This window comes from Vulpes vulpes, chromosome 9 (assembly GCF_048418805.1).
Source record: "Vulpes vulpes isolate BD-2025 chromosome 9, VulVul3, whole genome shotgun sequence".
NCBI classification, from domain to species: domain Eukaryota; kingdom Metazoa; phylum Chordata; class Mammalia; order Carnivora; family Canidae; genus Vulpes; species Vulpes vulpes.
The window spans coordinates 90,839,712-90,846,590 of NC_132788.1; positions in this window are offsets into that span (position 1 = coordinate 90,839,712).

Sequence of the window (6,879 nt, forward strand, 5' to 3'; positions counted from 1 at the left end):
TCAGGCCTGTGTGACCTGTGGCTATAGATGTGTACCTGGAGTACACAGCTCACTGTGGAGCCTCATGCGTCCAGGCATTGCCAATTCTGCACCTGCTTAGGCCTTTGGTGGTGCCCAGGAGGCAGAACTGGGTGTCTCCGCACCCCTGGCTGGGTCTCCTGCCCCTGCAGCCCCTGTTCTTATTGCCTCTGTGCCCACCCGGATCGCCTGCCTTCCCGTTTAGTTCCAGCCAGCCTGAGAAGGGTCTGGCAACTCCTGTTTATAAATATCTGCCACTGCCACAGCTAAGTGGAGGGGTCTGGAGGCCACGCTAATTGATTAATTAAACCCTCTCGGTTAATTAGCTCCATCCCTCCAGGGAAAAAAGTCTAGAGCTGGAGCCAGAGCCTCGCCTGGGCTGAGGGAGGGTTTAATTAGCCTGGGTCAGGCTGAGCCTGATGCCAGCTGCTGGGGGCAGTGGCGAGTCGGGGAGCAGAATAGTTCTAAGCCTTGGAGCCAGCTGGGCCACCTGGGGTGAGGAGAAGGGGCTCCAGTTCCAGCCTGGACCAACCCCTCCTGACCACCTCTGCCTAGCCCTCCTGGCTCTCCACCTGAACCCCAGAGGCTGGAGGCAGCTGGACCTGAGGAGCAGCAGAGGAGGGGGGATCCCTCGAGGGGGCAGGACCGGGGGGAACAAGGAATGAAGACTGGATCTGGAGAGAGAAAATAGCCTTTGCTGTGGTCAGTGCTCCCACGCAGCGGCTGAGGGACACTCCAAACTGTAGACGGGGCCTCTCGCCCCTGATTGCTACTGCACAGAGAAGGCCTTAAATGCCAGCATCAGAGCTTGAACTTTCTCTGGGTGTGGGGGGTCATGACAGTTGGAAGCCAAGGAGGGATCTAATCAGGTTTGGGTTTGAGAAAGACCTCAGGGTCAGCTGCTGAGGGGAGAACAGATTGGAGGGGCGGGAGAAGAGTACCGGCAAGGAGGGGACTTCAAGGGTCCAGAGGCAACGGAAGTCCATCAGCCAACCAGCTAGTGCCCTATGGCCCAGGGCTACCCACTTCCCTTCTCTGGGCCTCTTGCCCCTCATCTTGAAGGTTGGGGGAAAGGGTTCCCTAGGCCACAGCCTCAGGATGTGAATGTCACTGGCAAGTTTCTTGTCCCAGGACAAAGCACCTTCTTTACCCCCCTCCCCAAGCCCACGGCATCCTGCCCCACAGGTTCGCACTCATGCTGCAGGGCAGAGCCTAGCCCCCAGCACTGGGGCCACATCCCAACATGATCTGCAGTATCAGCCCAGCTGGAGAGCTCAGCGGAGGGAGGGGACAGGACACCTGTGCTCTGGCAGGCCCTGCGGGGTGGTGGCCATGGGTAGGAGTCTGAGAGCCCAGGACACTCCGACTGCCACAGGCAGCAGGCAGGGCTGCAGCCTTGGCACGAAGCCTGCTCTGGGTCGGTCCTCCAGCTCCCTGAGTGGCTGCCCAAGTGGGAACAATGACCCTTTCACGTCACGCCTCCTCCAGTCACAGCAACTTTGGCGCCGCAGGACAAAGGGGCCATTTCATCATTGTTGGGCTGGATCAACAGCCCGCCAGCCTGAGCCCTGCTGCCCCCGCCCAGGCCTCGGCCGCGCGGGGAGGCCGACTACCCAGCCTGGCCAGAGCCCCACACCTTCGCGCCATCTGGCCCAGTCGCGTGTGTCCCAGACACCCTCCTTGCCTTCCTTACCTTGCCCTGTCGGCTCGGCACCCAACTGTGCTCCTGGCTCCCTCCCTCCTGAAGCCTCGGTCCCCCAATCTGCGGGAAGGGGGCTGGGTGTCTGCGACCCTGTGGGCTAAGACTTCCCTGCTGTAGCCCTGCTCCAGCCAGTGCTGGGGAAACAGGTCTCTCCACATCAGTCCTCGCCAGGCCCCTGCTCGGCCTCCGCTCCCGGTGACCCTCCACGGTGTAAGCTAGCTCCAGGCCACCTTTGCTTGTCCTTGAGCTAGTCTCAGCCCCTCAAGAGCACCTAGCTGTACAGAGGCCAACAGGACTAGGGCTCCCTCTTGGCACACACAGCCTCACTTCCCACCTCCCTTTGTTAGGGGTTGGGGTTGGAACCCTGAGCCCCCAGGCTTCCTTCTTTTTCCATTTGGCCAGGGTTTGCCAGGCTTCTCCAGCGGGAGAGAGGTGCGACCATGGGGAAGAGGTCCCAGACCAGGGCACAAGACAGAAACTGCCTCTTCTATCCACTGTGGTCAGAGCTGGGTCATAGAAAAGCCCAAGAATCCACACAGCGGGGGCCCAAGGCACCCTCAGAAGCAGAGGCCATGGGCTGGGGAGTGGCCTCGTGGCAGGTGCCCACAGCCTGAGCCTGCAGGCAGCATGGTATGGATAAATCACCACCCCGTGGAGGACAAGGAGGCTCATCGGTCTGGGCGCCAGCCACGGGGGTGGTGCAGATAGCTCGACCAAAGCCAAGGGCTGGGGGATCACCACTGGGCACATCTACTCGACATAAACTGTCGGAGCAGCCAGTTCCTGAGAGGGCCCTGCACTATGGGCCTGGGTTGCCCCTTCTGCTCAAGGAGGCCCTGGACTCTACCCCAGTGGGCTCTTTCCCCAGTCCTGAGGATGAGCCAGATGAGGAGGGTGGACTCCGGATATTGGGGCAGGGGAAAGCCAGGGGTAATGGGTTCCACAGTTTTCCCACTTTACAGATGAGAACCCCAAGGCTCAAAGGGTTGTAGTGACAAGTCTAAGCCACGCAGCAGGTGAGCAACAGAGCAGAGACTCAGCAACCAGGTAGGAGGGACCTGGAGTCAGGGGCTGGTGGCCACTGGGGCCTGGTCTTGGGTGGCCTGCCTGGGTTCTGGCCGGTAGGCTGGCTGCTGGTGGCAGACACGATGTGCATGGCTGTAGGGGATGTGCCGGGCAAGGGCCACTCCCTGGCTCCTACAGCCGCCGTCCTCCCAACCCTGCCCAGCCAGGCCCGGCGGCACTGCGCGCACATTGCCCATTTGCCCTGCCTCACTTCCTCTGACTAAGATGACAGAATCACGCCTTCAGGGGACTGGAGCCTGGCACCCGTCGGCAGGAAATGCCCGGCCCAGCCCTCCCTGGAGCCGGCCTGCCCTGACACCCCTTCTTCTGGGCTCCCAGGAGCATGTGGTGGGGGTGGGGCTGCTGCCCTGGCTAGAGGGTGCTGGGTTCAGCCTGGGCCATGTCGGGCAGCCAGGGTGGAGGTGGATGCTCTCCCACCCAGGCCAGGCCAAGCTACCTCCATCTTACTGACCTCCAGCCTCAGAATCTCTAGTGCCTGAGGCCTCCTGCAGCCTCAGGCCCAGCGCCCAGGGAGGAGGTAAGGGCTGAGCCCCTGCTCTAACTCCAGCTGCAAAAGGCCAAGACCTGGACTCGGAGCACACTTTGACGGCCTTTAATTCCAAGGCAGACCCTTCAGGGAATAGACAGCTTGAGGCTGCCTCGAGGTACCTGGGGACAGAAGTAGGGACCTGACCTGCTGACCCTGAGGGTTGCCCCCAGCAGGGTCCCCAGACAACCTGCTGCAGTTGCCATCAGGGTGAGGTGGGGGTCAGGGGAATGGGGCTTCAGGTAATTTTTGCATCCAGGCAGGGCCACCCCTCCAACACAGTCCCCAATGTCCAGGCTCTGCCCAGGTCCTAGGTCCCAGGAGTGGCCAGCTCACCCCCAAGCTGGGCCTGTACTAAGCAGAGTAGGCTACTGAGGTCTGAGGGAGAGGCATAGGGGGGCCCAAGCGCTCCTTAGCAGGGAGGCTGTGGCTTTGGAGTCTGGCTCTAGCTCTGCCTCTGAAGGGCCACAAGCCTGCAGCCATGTCCCCCCACTCCCTGGACCTCGGTCTGCCCAAATGCACCCTGGCTGGACTTGTTGAGGATCTCCTCCCAGCTCAGACACTCTGAGTTCTTGGGTAACACCTGCTAGGCCAAACCCACCAGCATGTTAGCCAACAGGCCCCCAGGTGGCCTCCCCATCTATCTCAAGGACTCCAGGATGGAACTTGACTCTGTCCTCAGTCTCTGTTTCCCCATGAAGTGTTCCTCTGAGGAGGTCACACGGGGCTCTCCTGGCAGCTTCCGTCAGCCCAAGATGCGGGAGAGCCTCTCTCTGTGTAGATGTGCACCCCACTGCCCCCTGGGCACAGTGAGTGGCTTCAGTAAAGATCTGAGGACCACCCTGCCCTCTCTGGGCCTCAGTAGCCGCCTCTATTCAGGGAGTCCCTGCACTTCTCAGGGGCTATGGTCAGGATCTCTGATCAACAAAAGCCCGGGGCGGGGGGCGCCGGGGGGCTCAGTCAGTTAAGCATCTGCATTTGGCTCAGGCCATGATCCCAGGGTCCTGGGATCAAGCCCCGAGTTGGGCTCCCTGCTCCACGGGGAGCCTGCTTCTCTGTCTCCCACTGCTGCTCCTCCTGCTTGTGCTCTCTTGGTTCTCTCTCTGTGTCAGATAAATAAATAAAATCTTAAAAAAAAAAAAAAGCTCTGGAAACAGCCTAGCCGAAAGGGTATGGTATATGGGCTGCCGTGTCTCGGGGGTGGAGGGGTGGTGAGCTGCGTGGCACAGCTGCATCTGGCTTTGTATTCAGACTGGCTTGTTGTCTCGCCTTCAGAAGGGGTCAGCTGTGTGAACCCTCCCTCCTGCCAGCCTCACTGAAACAGAGATAATAAAGATACCTGGCTCATCAGGTGTGGCAGTGACTGGTCTGAGCCACAGGCCCAGGGAGCATAGGTACAGCTGTCACTGGGTCAAGGTGTAGGAGCTTCCAGACACCCTTCAGTGGCCCCGGAGCCCTGGGCTGGGGTGGATCCCCCCACCCACCCCGCCCTGAACACACCCTCAGGCACTGTCCAAACAGCCGCACTCTGGACGACTGAGGGGGTAGAAATGCTGCCTTGAAGGTAGGGGACACAGTCTGGTGACCCTGCAGGTAAGTGGGAAGAGCTGGGCACTGTGGCCGGTCTCAGAGGCTCCAGGGCAGGGGTGGGGGCAGGGGTCAAGCCCTCGGGGAGGGTGGTCTGGGGTGTCTCTCCTCTGACAGTAGGACTCTGAATGCTCCAGTTGGTCAGAGCCTGGACTCTGGGTTGGGGGTAGTCCTGGGGCCTCAGCTGGTGCCGGTGGACTCAGCCATGCTCTCCCTCCCAGGAGCATTCTGTTCCCTGGGTGTCTGGGGCCAGCAGTGACCCTTGCTCAGAGCTGGAGACTTCACATGAGGTCTCCAGACTCCTCCACCAGGTCCTGGTTTTACTGTATGGGTGGAAACTGAGGGGACGGGCCAGCTACCCAAACCCCAGCCCTTGTCTGGGCAGGAAAGAGGGAATGGGGGTGCTTCATCTTGGGGTCAGGCCCAGGTCCAGAGAGACTTAGAGACACAGGGAGCCCAAGGCATAGTGGTGCTGAATCTCCCTTCTGTCCCCCAGCCAGCTGCCTCCTGCTCCAGCTGGCATTGCCTCTTCCAGGAAGCTGCCCTGGCCCCAGACCGAGTTAAATGTCTTCACCAGTTACCAGTTCTGGGAGGGCTTGTCTCTGCAGGGTCCCCGTGAGACTAGGAGGGCAAGGTGGGCTTGAACATGCGGTGTCCTCATGGGGGGACGGGCACTGGGTAAGGATGCAGGTGAACTGCTACCGCAGGGTGGGGCGTTCAGGTGACTTTACCCCAGGCCACAGGCAAAACTGAGCTGCAAGTGGGGCTGGGGCAGCTCCTCCCCTTCGTACCTGCCCCCAGCCCACCAGGGGCAGGGAACCTGGAGATACTTTTTGGAAGCCATCCGGCAACTTGAGTCCAAAGGCCTAAAAATACACGTACCCTTTAACCCAGCAGTCCTATTCCCAGGAATATGCCCCAAGAAAATCACCGCTTGATGGAAAGTAGAAGCAGTTAGCCTCTAACTTGCTCTGTGGTCTAAGAGAGTTACTCTTTGGACCTCAGTTCCCTGCGACAAGAAGCCCTTGTCAGGTCTAAGGTCCCCCTTCAGCAGACGTGGCTAATGGATCACAGACTCCTTCAGGGCCCTGGCCTTCTGTGTCTTCTGATGGGCTCTGGATGCCCTCGACCATCGAAGCAGAATCTGCCCCTTTAGTCACAGGACGTCCTTCCAGTGCCCCCCGTGGGGTCTAGAGGCCTCTGGGGGAGCTCAGCAGACCCGGCCTTCTCTGGGCTAGTGGTCGGTGAGGCACGGCACTTCGGTAAGCCGTGGGAAGAAAACTGTCCTTCCCCTCTCATGGCAGGGGTGGGGGTGGGGGTGTCAGGGCACCATGTCTAGGAGCAGGTGACCACTCCTTTTTTTTTTTTTTTTACAGAAAAAAAAACTTTATTAAGGGCTTTGAAGATTATATAGATTGAACATCAATAATGATAAAACTGTAAAATTGTACAAACAGGACATTAAATTTAGGATGAGAAAGAGCATGGGCAGACCAAGCAGGAAGGACTCCATTCTCCCTGTTTCAACCAGAGTTGAAGTTGTGTTTCACCTCCTTTATAAACTGGGTTCCAAAATTCTATTACCTGATAGAAATTTTAGTGATGTTCGAATACTCAAATGCTTATATCAGCTTTACTAATAATACTCATTTTATTCCTCAAAACCGTTATGTCCCAGTTTCAATTTTTGAGCCATAAACATAAAGCCTAGAGATAAGATACATAAAACAATATCCAAGACAGATCTTTCTGTCTGTTTGGGTCTGGTGACCCTTGAAGCCACCCACCTTTGGTTCCCATCAGCTCCAGAAGCTGATGTCCAGAGTCCCCTGAGTGGATCATTGCCTTCCCAGGAAGCAGTGCTCTAGTCATGCCACCAACTCCCCACTGCTTGGGCCTATAGGCTGCAGTGGGGGGTGGGCTCTGCTCTCCACAGAGCTGTTTTGCCACTCTCTGCTTA